Below are 14747 nucleotides of genomic sequence, written 5' to 3'. Positions count from 1 at the left end.
CACCTATAGATGTCACTCAGTCAAGATCAAGAAGATCTGATGTGGCATTTCAAAGTAAAGGTCCCTCAAATTTCCATATTTGATCTTTTTTTTTCTATGTTTACAGGGTCATTAAAAAAAATCCTCCTGATTGCACTCAATAATTTCACTACAGTATGGTAGAACACCACCTAGAGATGTCACTCAGTCAAGATCAAGAAGATCTGATGTGGCATTTCAAAGTAAAGGTCCCTCAAATTACCATATTTGATAAACTTTATTCTATGTTTACAGTGTCATAAATAAAAATCCTCCTGATTGCACAGGATAATTTCACTACAGAATGGTAGAACACCACCTACAGATGTCAATCATGTAAGATCAAGAAGATCTGATGTGGCATTTCAAAGTAAAGGTCCCTCAAATTACCATATTTGATTAACTTTATTCTATGTTTACAGTGTCATAAAAAAATCCTCCTGATTGCACTCAATAATTTCACTACAGAATGGTAGAACACCACCTACAGATGTCAATCATGTAAGATCAAGAAGATCTGATGTGGCATTTCAAAGTAAAGGTCCCTCAAATTTCCATATTTGATCAATTTTATTCTATGTTTACAGTGTCATTAAAAAAAATCCTCCTGATTGCACTCAATAATTTCACTACAGTATGGTAGAACACCACCTATAGATGTCACTCAGTCAAGATCAAGAAGATCTGATGTGGCATTTCAAAGTAAAGGTCCCTCAAATTTCCATATTTGATCTTTTATTTTCTATGTTTACAGGGTCATTAAATAAAATCCTCCTGATTGCACTCAATAATTTCACTACAGTATGGTAGAACACCACCTAGAGATGTCACTCAGTCAAGATCAAGAAGATCTGATGTGGCATTTCAAAGTAAAGGTCCCTCAAATTACCATATTTGATAAACTTTATTCTATGTTTACAGTGTCATAAATAAAAATCCTCCTGATTGCACAGGATAATTTCACTACAGAATGGTAGAACACCACCTACAGATGTCACTCATGTAAGATCAAGAAGATCTGATGTGGCATTTCAAAGTAAAGGTCCCTCAAATTTCCATATTTGATCAATTTTATTCTATGTTTACAGTGTCATTAAAAAAAATCCTCCTGATTGCACTCAATAATTTCACTACAGTATGGTAGAACACCACCTATAGATGTCACTCAGTCAAGATCAAGAAGATCTGATGTGGCATTTCAAAGTAAAGGTCCCTCAAATTTCCATATTTGATCTTTTTTTTTCTATGTTTACAGGGTCATTAAAAAAAATCCTCCTGATTGCACTCAATAATTTCACTACAGTATGGTAGAACACCACCTAGAGATGTCACTCAGTCAAGATCAAGAAGATCTGATGTGGCATTTCAAAGTAAAGGTCCCTCAAATTACCATATTTGATAAACTTTATTCTATGTTTACAGTGTCATAAATAAAAATCCTCCTGATTGCACAGGATAATTTCACTACAGAATGGTAGAACACCACCTACAGATGTCAATCATGTAAGATCAAGAAGATCTGATGTGGCATTTCAAAGTAAAGGTCCCTCAAATTACCATATTTGATTAACTTTATTCTATGTTTACAGTGTCATAAAAAAATCCTCCTGATTGCACTCAATAATTTCACTACAGAATGGTAGAACACCACCTACAGATGTCAATCATGTAAGATCAAGAAGATCTGATGTGGCATTTCAAAGTAAAGGTCCCTCAAATTTCCATATTTGATCAATTTTATTCTATGTTTACAGTGTCATTAAAAAAAATCCTCCTGATTGCACTCAATAATTTCACTACAGTATGGTAGAACACCACCTATAGATGTCACTCAGTCAAGATCAAGAAGATCTGATGTGGCATTTCAAAGTAAAGGTCCCTCAAATTTCCATATTTGATCTTTTTTTTTCTATGTTTACAGGGTCATTAAAAAAAATCCTCCTGATTGCACTCAATAATTTCACTACAGTATGGTAGAACACCACCTAGAGATGTCACTCAGTCAAGATCAAGAAGATCTGATGTGGCATTTCAAAGTAAAGGTCCCTCAAATTACCATATTTGATAAACTTTATTCTATGTTTACAGTGTCATAAATAAAAATCCTCCTGATTGCACAGGATAATTTCACTACAGAATGGTAGAACACCACCTACAGATGTCAATCATGTAAGATCAAGAAGATCTGATGTGGCATTTCAAAGTAAAGGTCCCTCAAATTACCATATTTGATTAACTTTATTCTATGTTTACAGTGTCATAAAAAAATCCTCCTGATTGCACTCAATAATTTCACTACAGAATGGTAGAACACCACCTACAGATGTCAATCATGTAAGATCAAGAAGATCTGATGTGGCATTTCAAAGTAAAGGTCCCTCAAATTTCCATATTTGATCAATTTTATTCTATGTTTACAGTGTCATTAAAAAAAATCCTCCTGATTGCACTCAATAATTTCACTACAGTATGGTAGAACACCACCTATAGATGTCACTCAGTCAAGATCAAGAAGATCTGATGTGGCATTTCAAAGTAAAGGTCCCTCAAATTTCCATATTTGATCTTTTTTTTTCTATGTTTACAGGGTCATTAAATAAAATCCTCCTGATTGCACTCAATAATTTCACTACAGTATGGTAGAACACCACCTAGAGATGTCACTCAGTCAAGATCAAGAAGATCTGATGTGGCATTTCAAAGTAAAGGTCCCTCAAATTACCATATTTGATAAACTTTATTCTATGTTTACAGTGTCATAAATAAAAATCCTCCTGATTGCACAGGATAATTTCACTACAGAATGGTAGAACACCACCTACAGATGTCACTCATGTAAGATCAAGAAGATCTGATGTGGCATTTCAAAGTAAAGGTCCCTCAAATTACCAGATTTGATCATTTTTTTCTATGTTTACAGGGTCATTAATAAAAATCCTCCTGATTGCACTGAATAATTTCACTACAGAATGGTAGAACACCACCTACAGATGTCACTCAGTAAAGATCAAGAAGATCTGATGTGGCATTTCAAAGTAAAGGTCCCTCAAATAACCAGATTTGATCAACTTTATTCTATGTTTACAGTGTCATAAAAAAAAAATCCTCCTGATTGCACAGAATAATTTCACTACAGAATGGTAGAACACCACCTACAGATGTCACTCAGTAAAGATCAAGAAGATCTGATGTGGCATTTCAAAGTAAAGGTCCCTCAAATGACCAGATTTGATCAATTTTTTTCTATGTTTACATGGTCATTAATAAAAATCCTCCTGATTGCACAGAGTAATTTCACTACAGAATGGTAGAACACCACCTACAGATGTCACTCAGTAAAGTGAGTGACATCTGTAGGTGGTGTTCTAACATTCTGTGGTTTAACCCTGTCCCACATTTGGTTAACCATGTTACAGTTTGTGACTTGCTGGTCATAAGTAATTCTAGTAAATCCTTTTTAGACTAAGTTTTTTCCTCTTATCATTGTGTATACCTTCCACTTGTTTTCTATGGTGATTCAAAAATGCATATATCAATATATGATCCTTTTTTTTGTTTCCACTTTTTCAGTGAATGGTGCTAGAAGTGTTCCAGTGAAATGCTTCCCTGCTTTCGATGTTAAAATACCAAAGAGGGGTGAAGTGGATTACTGCCCCTCTTTTCCTCTTGGAGAAAGTGAACAGTCCCTTGAGAAGATGAGGGTTGAACTCCTGTCAGATGTGAAGAAGTGCAACAACAGAGAGACAATTAAAAAGAAAATGGATGCAACATTTGCATTGAGGAGAAAAGAAATTGTCTATGATGATCCCATGATAAGTGATGTACAAGAGAGATTGCCAGCTCTTTTTAATGCATCAGAGGTAATAAAAAATTATGTCTTGACTAGCTAGTCATAAATGCATTAATGTTTAAAGGTAATGGATGACTATAGTTTGTGTTTCAAAATATTCCATATCGAAGCCCAGATGACCAACCATTCAGGGTGCATGCCATAATATGGCAGATGTTGTTTTTAATGTTTGAAATGACTCTTGAAATCTTTTGACTCATTTAATAATAATTTCATGTTTCAGGTAAATGCGGAATTCAAGCGCATCACAACAATGCCTCTACAATCAAGATTTCTGTCACAGCTTGACTTTCTTTCTGAAAGTCTGCTGAGAGTGTTTGCAAAGCGATTGGGTGAGCCGGGCAAAAAGCTGAAAAACATAGCTGCCACAATGATGGTAAGAACTTTCAACTTCGTCCATCCCATAAAGTACATATGCATTGGATTTGTTTAGTGAAAGATTGGTATACTGTATCAATTGCATTGCTTACTTGGTGTGTGAGTACTGATAATCTAATCCACCTGCAGTTATAAATAAAGTAGATTGTGATAGAAGAAGGGAGGGACTGAGTTTTGAAGGGAGGATAGGAGGGGGTGAATGTTGGAGGGAGGGAGGGATGTTTTTTTTATTTCACTGAAATGACCCTTTCATTCTTATTTTGCATTCACTGTTCCACTGTGAGACATTTATCTTTTTTATATTGTCAGGACATTATAAAAAGTCCAGTCCATAATGGTCAGGTCAAATGTACAGTTTTTATATTTTGTAGATGTTGGTGTCATATGATCACTGGTTAGAAAAGTCAGTTATTTGAGTTCACACCTCTATTTTCTTTGTTGTATTTCTTAAGGATGAATGACACTGATGCTCGAAGGGAGTCCCTCATCAGAGGACTCTGCATCTATCTGAATGTGAGTCCTGATGTCTTGGTGCAGGAGTACATGGTGAGTGTTTTGAGTACATTTTGGCTATACAACATTGTAAAACCATGCGTTATTTCTGTGATTATATTGGGCTGTTAAGGCCCTCTTTATTAATTTCAGAAAGTAATTCTAGTAATCCCAAATTAATTCCAGTGCTGAGATTAAAACAATAAGTTAAACTTGTCACATTACATTTTCAAACCTACCAGTTTTTCTCCATATTCTCCTATTGATAAATGGAGATTTTTCACTTTCATAATAGCATTATGACAGGGTTCTGGTGGATCCTCAAAAGGCATTGAATTCATCAGTCCAAAAATAAGGCTTTAATTAGCCTTAAAATGTCTTAAATCAGTCTTTCAGAGGTCTTAATATTAATACTTTCTAAGTAGGATGATTGTAATTTGTCTCAAATATGAAAATAATTGGTAAAATTTGTTTTTTTAAATAGTTTACAGAATTCCTCACAGCCAGTTTTATGTTTAAATAAGCATTTGACATTTTTCATATTTGTGCTTATTGTGAATTTGGTCTTAAATTTAATTTAAAGGGGCATTAGTCTTAATTTTAACTTGTCTTAAGCATGAATATCATGGTCCATTGGAAGGGCTGTCTTTGGCTACAGCTGTCTACTGTTCTGCTATCATGGGTTTAAGATAAGATAAGATAAGCCTTTATTAGTCCCGCAATGGGGAAATTCAGAAATGGGGAAATTCACAAATTTCCTAAATTTTTTAGGAATTGGGTGCAGTAAGGAATTGCTGCATTCTAAACAGATCAGTGTAAAAAGGAATCTTCAACAAAAAATGTTTTATTTTTAAACAGGACATGGCTGAGGCTGCTACACTGAGTGCAATTGAAAAAAACTACAGTGGGCATCTACGTCACCAGAGATATGCCAGGCAGTGACCCTTCTGATGTTGGCATCCTCATTGAAGGTGTTGTGGTTCTTCAGGACCTTGATAACGTGGCGCTTGCAGTAGCCATGTTGTTTGGACTTTTTTACTCCTTGAACATGATACCTATCACAACTACGCTTCACTTTTGAGGTGATTCAAAAGTTGGTAATGGAGTTGGATGTGACTCGGCTCTCAAGAAAAGCACAAAACTTGAAAACAAAACTGCTCCTGTAAGCAAAACTCACTGATGTGGTATGGTGTGGTGTGGTATGGTGTGTTCAGCTACATGATGTGATCAGCTTGGAGGTTGAATTTTACGATGAACAATCGGCAAATCAGAGTTCACTGATTAATTTGCCATAAAAGTACATTTTCTTTAGTTTACATTTGAATAACACTAACTCCTTGCTGTAAAATGGCTCTGAAAACATTTTATATTTGTTGGAACAAAACTGCTCCTGTTAGGAAAATTTGCTCTTTTGTACGTGATGGGGCCATTCCTCCCCCTGCCTCCTTTTTTTCCTTTTTTGTACAAGTTTTCTAATAGGCAGCACTTTTCCATTTCAGTTTATATTTCTCTTTAAAAGTGAAGAGCTGTAGAGTTTGGCAGTCTAGTCCCATCAGGACCATGTGAAATGACATGTTTGGTTAAATTCAATTGGAGTAAAGGGTTTTGAACCTATGTCACAATATTGTTGCCATTTTTGACCCTGTATTTCTATTTATAAATAAAGGTGTTGACGTGCAACTTTAAAGAGAACAATACAATCTATTGTAAGACCTTTATTTGTAAAATTTTGCATTTGACATTTGAATATAATATCAGCATTTAAAATGAAGATAACATGTAGTATTTAAGTGACCGGTATTATTTAAGAAAAAGTTATCGAATATCAACACAAAATATACATATACATTATCAACACAAAATATACATGTTTATTAAATGTGAAAAACTTGTGTTAATTTAACTTAATTGTTTAAGTTGCTGCTGAACCAAAACAAATGTGTACAACCAATGTCCACTATTGAATTGAGTAAATCCAACAATCCAAGTAAATCCTTTTTTTCAGTGTGGGTTAAATTCAATTATAGGAAGATAATCTGTCCTAAGATTTTAACTAAAATCCAATCTCGCATCCGATTATTACTAGCAATATGATCAATCTGGAAAATCGGATTACTCAATACTCGATCGATAACCGACCAGAAAATTTATGTTCTGTCTCATAGAAACTTGGATTCGATAGGTATTCACCAGGTATTCACAATTCCGAGCTGGACACAATCATTAAACACACTCGATGGCAACCTGTAGTTCTGTTTAAGCTGCAAAAGAGAAGAGGCAGTATAAGAGAGACAAGCCATGGAGAGATGCAGGCAATAAATTAAATATCCAAAAAACAGGTAGTCCATAGAAAATAAAACAAAAGAAATAACAAAGCCCGGTGCAAAGTGGCAGCCAACAGCGCACAACACAAGCCGGGTTTCCATCCAAACCTTTCGAAAAAATAATGCGCAATTTCCAAGTTTCGGCAGAAAAAATTGCGAATTAAGCCTTGTTTCCATTCATTACAGTTATGCGAATAAACTTTAGATCACGTGAGAGGACGCCAAACAATAGTGGTTTTACGTCCATCGGGCAGTTACGCATTTTTGCACGTTGAGGTTTTGAAACATTTTTTTCTTTTTCTTTTCTATACATGGAGAAGTTAAATTCAATTTTTGCTCTCTCCAGAACTGTTTTTGTATGCATTTGCCATTTTTACATCGCGATCGTGTACAGAACCACATGACTTTGAGGCATGATACGTCATCGTTTATGCGAAAAACCCTTTTCCATCCAGTTTTTCCGAATTTTGGCGATGCGACAGTCTAACTTTTCCACCTCCTCCTAGCGTAAAAATCTTTTTGCGATATTTGGGGCTTTTTTCGAAATTTGGTCTTTTTCCATCCAGTTTTTTTCATGCGCATTTTCAAAATGTGCAAAAACTCGGTGGATGGAAAACCCTCTATACTTGCAACCGGAACCGGAAGGTCATTTGTAATGATAAATTAAGTTAAAAGAAGAGAAAAAAATAGAAGGATTATGTTTCAAAATAAAAAATTTTCAAATTAAACGCACACAATTTTATTGATATATAGAAAAACAAAATACAATTTTCTCTACTGGGTTACACATACTTAGAATTAAGAAACATTAAAGACCACAAAAATGTTAGTATAACCAAGAGTCAAGGCTTTTGTAGGCTTTGCTTAGTGCATTTCTTTGCCACATCAAAATCGGGGAAACCTGATCCAAGGCCACATGTGTACATCCACTGGTTCTTTGATTATTTGAATCAACCTCTGTTCAACAACCTTTAATTTAAGTAGATAATCCTGGTTTTACTGTTTCTCCCTGCAAAAATGCAACCATGTTGCGGAAAGATTTTCAACTCAACTCAACTCAAGTCCAACTAAGGGGGCATCGCTTTTATTTTTATTTCAGTTCCCGAGCACATTTTATTTCCTCTGCTCATTTCCATTGTTTGTGATAGTTTTTGTTTGTAATAACCCTGGTATGAAATTATTTCTTTTTTAAACATGGATGCAAGGTTAATGAGATTTTCAATCTAAAAGTAGGAAATCAGACCAGGGCAGCCTTTGACATAATCTCCTCCATATTGTGACCTCTTCTGAACACGTGTGAACAACAGATACTAATTAAATCTTGGAATTTGAGGAAATGATAAACAGCAAAATTCTAACAGTACCATGTCATAAGCAAAGCTGCAGTTGCCGAAAGCCTTGCTACTGCCTTGCCTGCCCTACCTGCTCCACCCCGCATAATAGTCACTGACTAGATCATACAAACAAAAAGTATAGTATTACTACAAATTTTCCACCTTTGATTATTTTTGTGGTTACCAGAAGGCTTCTGTACCAGAGACTGCCTTTGTTTTTCCATTGGGTGCTTTAAATCAAATCATACAGCTGGAGTCTAGTTTCCCAAAAGCTTTATATTCCCACTGAATATCCTAAGATGATAATATTCATTGTGCTTCCTTCACTACCATGTACCAGTAATTTGTAATGATAAAATTGTACCTTGATGTCATAGGCTGTACGTTAAATTTTTAACATCCCAGTGTGGTTTATCATTACATAAAAACTGGGTTACCTGCATAAAACATTACTCTTCTTTTTGTAGATAAAGACAAACACATAAATAACCTTAAATGGGTGAAATGATGTAATTTTACTATTGTATTGCTAACTTCTCATGAAATCATTTTTGTTTAGTTTGGATTAACATGTTTGACTATTATTAATCAAAGGACATAGATAAGATGGCATTATGTCTTTGATGCGTGTCTCACACCACTGAGAATAAACTTCAGTGGAGCTCTGTCCCCATGGACCACACTTCAAGCCCAGTGTCATTGGAGAAAAAAAGGCACAATGTCTCATCAAGTGATAATAGTCACTGAAGCCATTTAACTAAAGCAAAATTTACAAGAGTATTCATTCCATCTGAGATTATTCTTTCCATCACAATGGCTTCCAAATGAGATGTGAAACCAGCCAAATCGGGAGGCACTGGTTCAAGGCACTGGACCCTCACAGTCCATCCTCCACACAAACAGTTGGCAGTCTGTCCTGTCTATTATGTATTAGCTTAGCAGTGTCTGATAAGCACTGATAAGAGCTGATAAGCTCAGTGCTGGCTTAATGTAGTCATTGATCAGTAACTGGTTACCACAACTGCAGAAAGACCTCTCTCTCTCCCTCCCCCCTCTTTGTCTCTCTCCCTGTGTCACTCAATGAATCATTGTCCTGATGCTTAGCATTGTGAGTGAATGGTTCTGAAGGTCACGTTTCACTATACACTCAACATGGCTCTTTAGGATTCACTATACTCAACATGGCTCTCTAGGATTCACTATACTCAACACGGCTCTCTAGGTTTCACTACACTCAACACGGTTCTCTAGGATTCACTACACACTCAACATGGCTCTCTAGGATTCACTACACTCAACAAGGCTCTCTAGGATTCACTACACACTCAGCATGGCTCTCTAGGTTTCACTACACACTCAACATGGCTATATAGGATTCACTACACTCAACATAGCTCTCTAGGATTCATTACAAACAACACTGCTCTCTGGGATTCACTATAATCAATACAGCTTTCTAGAATTCCAGTATGAATGCATTCATTAAAGTATCTTACCAATAAGAAACTATTTACACTCACAAGAAAATAACAATGGCTATGCTAGGACACCATTGACCGACCCTGCAATCAATATTTAACAGTCATTCCATCACCTTGGAGTAAAGCATCCCAAGATGTAGCTATAATGTCCTTTCTTCAACCAGAAAAGAATCCTCTGTCACTGTCTTTCTTTCGTCTTTAAACCATCAAGCTCTCTGACACTGGGCCAATAACAAACATAAGATCATATGAAAGCTACACTGATCAACAAACATACAGTAATCAAAGTACATACAATCATCTTCATCAGCGTCATTATGATGATTTCTCAAGTTCTAAATAGATACATTCATCAGCTAGCTTGGCTTTTTTTTCTTGTTCACAAGCACATTTTTGCCATGTTATCTCTCTCTCCAGAATAATACTGGACCTCTTGACCAACAACACTTCTATTCCTATAATGACAAATAAGTAGAATTTCAGTCTGTCTTAACATACAGTATTACACTGAATGTCAATATATATTAAAATTGTCATTTATGGTCTCTTGATGATGCTATGACATCATCACAAATAAACGTGATGAATATCTGCCTCAAATCATCCCTTGTATTTTTTTCCACATTCTACCTTCTTCCCTTCTCTTAACTGTCTCTATACCAGTTATAGTTTGTCACATACTATATGTCACATACAAGGAGTGAGCTACCTCATGTCCCACACAGTCATTCATTTCCTCAGCATGGCTCTATGGGTTTTGCTTTGCATTTGTGTAAGTTTGTTCTCAGCCAGTTTCTAATATCTATGACTTTGTGTGTTTGTGTTATTCCTGCTCATCTCATCTCTGTCTCATCTCTGCCTCTTTCCCTCTGTCTCTCTCCACTTTGTTACTTTCCTCTTCATCAGTGTGGACTCGAGGACTTTGTTTTGTCACTTGTTTGTGTTGCCTGCTCATTATTTCCTTCACACTCTTATATGGATGTGTGAAACTGTGGGTTTCCAACTCAGTTAAAAGGAGAGAGAGAGAGAGAGAGAGAGAGAGAGAGAGTGTGTATGTGTGTGTTTGTGTGTGTGTGTGTGGGGGGGTGTACATGTGTGAGCGTGCACACAATAGAAAGGGAGCTCACAGAGCAAAGTGGAGGACAGGGGCCTAACAACATCTCTGCACATCTCAATTTCTGCTACCTGTGTCTCAGGTGGCATCCCTCCTGTAGTGTCTGTGCAGGGAAATGGAGTGCTGTGTGAAGGCTCTATGTATCCGGACTCTTTTCATCTCTCCTTTCTCCTGTCTCCTCCCACAGTTTGGAGAGTACATCTGTTCACTGCATGTGTCTGTTGGCTCATGAGACTTTTCCCCCTCTGTCCACAGCACACATACACACACACACACAATGGATGGCACTCTCTCTCCGCTCAGCTCACATTCTCTCCACACTCCTCCATAAATAGCAGAACTCGCTCAGCTCTCAGGGGGTGGCAGAAACAACATTTAGAAAAAGGGATTATTTAGCTTGAAAGGAGAGGGAGCTAAAATATGTGAAAGGTTGTTAGTTACGTTTCATTTTCTATTTTCGCTGCCATTTTCTCAGTGCCTGACTGTGTCCATCATCTCTGTCTCTGTACTCTCACACTCGATCCCCAAACAAACATCACACTTGATTGCATTGCTTGCTACAGCTAACACATGTGGTGTGTAACTGTTTGTCTGATTTCATTCATATAAATGCTCCAACACATACATGCTGCCACAGAATATTACTCATTACTACAAATTTTCTTGTTACTTTCTAGGGGTAGTTGTTGAAAAAGGAAACATGCAGTTCGACAGACAACACAAAAAACAACTGTGATTGAAAGTCAGGGGATCTGTCTTGATCTGCTTATAATGACCCTGGGCTCACCCACAAGACACTGTGTTTGGCTATCGAAGATAGTGATAAATGTAGCAGCATATGTGAATGTGATGTTCAAATCTGATCACAGCAACTCATATTCTCCATGGCCTGCCACACAAACACACCAATATTTACATTCACAATTCTCTTCAGACTCATTAATGTAGGAGAATCTTGTTTTAGGGCGTACTCACACTAGGATCTGTTATCCGGGCCCGGGCACGGTTCCCTGCCGAAGCACGGTTCGTTTGGCTAGTGTGATCAGTCCAACCGTGCCCGGGCCCAGATCAGTTAACCATGCTCGGGCCCGCTTGAAGAGGTGGGCCAGGGCACGATTCATGTGGACTCGGGCACGGTTCGCTTCTAGTGTGAGCGCTATCCGTGCCCGGGCCCGCTTGGTGCCTCGTGTGATCGGTTCATTTCGCTGGAACTCAAACATGACGTCAGTGATGCGACGCTCACGTTAAACAGTCATGGCAGCAAAGCGATTAGCAGACAATCGTTGCGTTAAATTATCGATAAATCTGTGCTTGCACCGTGTTTCTGCACTCCCAAAACGACTCCAAAAATACAATAAAAAGAATTGTGAACTCCATAGTGTTGTGCGAGCGCGCTTTTTTTCCAAATAAAGTCCCGTTGTGATGACGTAAGCGTGCTCGGGCCGGGTTGATGAAGGCAGTGTGAGTGCAGGCCAGAGGGGGAGTGGGGAGGGAACCAGCAAACCTTGCCTAGTGTGAGTACGCCCTTAATTATTAATATTAGGGAAGGGCTTTTTGGAGAGTGTGATCAATGGTGATCAAATTCATTAATTTATTACCCTCGATGTACTATTTCTTTGTTTTGCTCATAAGATTAATATTAGCAGTTCAGTGCTAAGAATTCCTCTTCTGAGGGGTTACAGTTACAATTATAATAGTCATAAGTAGTCCTAACAATTTTACGTTTTTCTAGGCAGGCGGGATGTAAGTGGGAGAGAATAATAGGGGAGACCGGGTTTGGTTGTAACATGGGGAGAGTTGTAACACCATCAATATAACCAATCATGGATAAGATAGTCATTTGATAATTCCAGTGTTTACCCAATTCCTCCCTGATCCCATGTGGTGGTTGTCAAGGCTGGAAACAGGCACATGCAGATTCCATGGAGAAAAAGCTGATTTTGAGGTAAGAAAGTAAATTCCTTAATCAAGACTATATTTTGTTTAGTACTTATACTATTGCAGATAAAACCAAATTAATTATATTACATTAAACTATAGTTTCTCAGGTAAATTGTGATGCATTTTCCCCCCTTCTTCAAATTTCAAATCACTACGCTAATACAGCTAGCTAAAAAACAGGGGTGGGTTGTAACTAGTGTTGCCACCTGTCCCGGTTTTCCCGGGACTGTCCCGGTTTTCACATGCCTGTCCCGGTTTTCCCAGGCTGTCCCGGTTTGTTAGGTTAGTTCAAACCATGATTCAGACTGTTTCTGCACACTTTAAATCTGTTTTTTCTCTCGTTGTGTCCATTTCAAACCCCTCCGGTAACGTTTTACGTTACGTTTACGTTCGCCACCCCGCGCTCAACAACTTACGTTCGCCGCCACACACAACAATCCCCCCCCCCCCCCCCCCCCCGCTCAACAACTTACGTTCGCCGCCACACACCCCAATCCCCCCCGTTTTCAGTCACTCAGTATGACAGTGTCCTTGTTTTTTGTCAGACCTAGGTGGCAACCCTAGTTGTAACACAGGTTTAAAAAGTGTGTGAAGGACCTTTAATTGAGGCAAGAGGGGCGGGGTTTCTCCTTATTGAAAGGAAGTGACTCCTGAGAGAGAGAGAGAGAGAGAGAGAGAGAGAGAGAGAGAGAGAGAGAGAGTGAGTGAGTCTGTGTGTGTGTGTGTGTGTTCTGGGGTATCGGACCCAAGTGTGAGTGGCGCCACAGAGAAAACGCTGAGCGTGACTACATTGGGAACGGAGCACATATGAAGGCAAGTTGTTGGTTCAGGAGGACCCTTGCTGTTTTGGCTGAACAACGAGGCATATGGACTGAGAACTGATTGTGCCGCCTGAAGTATGGAGAGATGCAGCTAATGGGACATTAGCTTTACATTACAGTAAATTTTTCCCCTTCACCTTTCACTTGTTATGGGTTGAGACAGATTTTAAGTGTGTTTCTTACAACTCAGTTCTCCGTGGATGATTAGCTTCTTTTTAACTAGCTCCATTTAAAAATATTCAGTAAATGTCAGGTAACCGCTAGTCTTTTAAATTTCTGATTTTTTGCATCTCCTAAATCTCTCATAGCTATGTAGGAAGGCTGAGATAGAGCTAGGTAATATATATTATATCTAAATGGTGTGGTGCTGTGTAAGTGGGATGTCTGATCTTGAGTGGGGGTCACTTTGCGGGTAACGCAGCTCCCGCTGCAGAGCCAGGAGGCGGACACAAGCGCTGAGAAGAGTGAGATTTATTGAAGGGAATTCCATAGTTGTGGTCAAAAGAGCAGGCAGGGGTCATAACGGGAGAGCCATCCATATACAACACATAAATGGGCATGACAATACAGGGGCAACGAAAACAACGAGGCAGGGTAACTAAGAATGGACAAGAGCAAAACACAAAAATAACAGAGAGCACAAAAGCACAAACTCACGAAATGGCAGTGATCACAAAGAATACAAGGATCCACAAATGAACAAATACAACCGACAACAGGCTAGGGAAACACAGGGATAAAAATACACAGAACTAAACTAGACACAGGTGGAGACACTGTTGACTTGGGCGTGGCAGATGGAGGGAAACCATGAAAACAGACAAGCAGGGAACAACACAGACACGAGGAGCAGGAAACCGAGGTGACAGCTCTCTAGCTCTAGTTTCCCTCCATCTGCCACGCCCAAGTCAACAGTGTCTCCACCTGTGTCTAGTTTAGTTCTGTGTATTTTTCTGTGCCAGCTCTCTAGCTGTCACTTCGGTTTCCTGCTCCT

General features: G+C 38.2%; 1 long non-coding RNA gene across 2 annotated transcripts; it reads left to right on the top strand.

The window, feature by feature from the left end:
• Positions 1-2773: 2773 nt before the first annotated feature.
• Positions 2774-6420, top strand: LOC143516263 (uncharacterized). 2 transcript variants are annotated; one of them, XR_013131630.1, is made up of 5 exons: positions 2774-2853; positions 3589-3878; positions 4092-4244; positions 4699-4792; positions 5597-6420. It is a non-coding gene; the product is annotated as an uncharacterized LOC143516263 (long non-coding RNA). The 2 variants fall into 2 exon arrangements; XR_013131629.1 differs by lacking the exon at positions 2774-2853 and having other exon boundaries at positions 3435-3878.
• The last annotated feature ends 8327 nt before the right edge of the window (positions 6421-14747 follow it).

This window comes from Brachyhypopomus gauderio, chromosome 6, assembly GCF_052324685.1.
Source record: "Brachyhypopomus gauderio isolate BG-103 chromosome 6, BGAUD_0.2, whole genome shotgun sequence".
In the NCBI taxonomy this organism is placed as follows: domain Eukaryota; kingdom Metazoa; phylum Chordata; class Actinopteri; order Gymnotiformes; family Hypopomidae; genus Brachyhypopomus; species Brachyhypopomus gauderio.
Note: the sequence above shows the minus strand (reverse complement) of the source record. Positions and strands in the feature narration are given on the sequence as shown.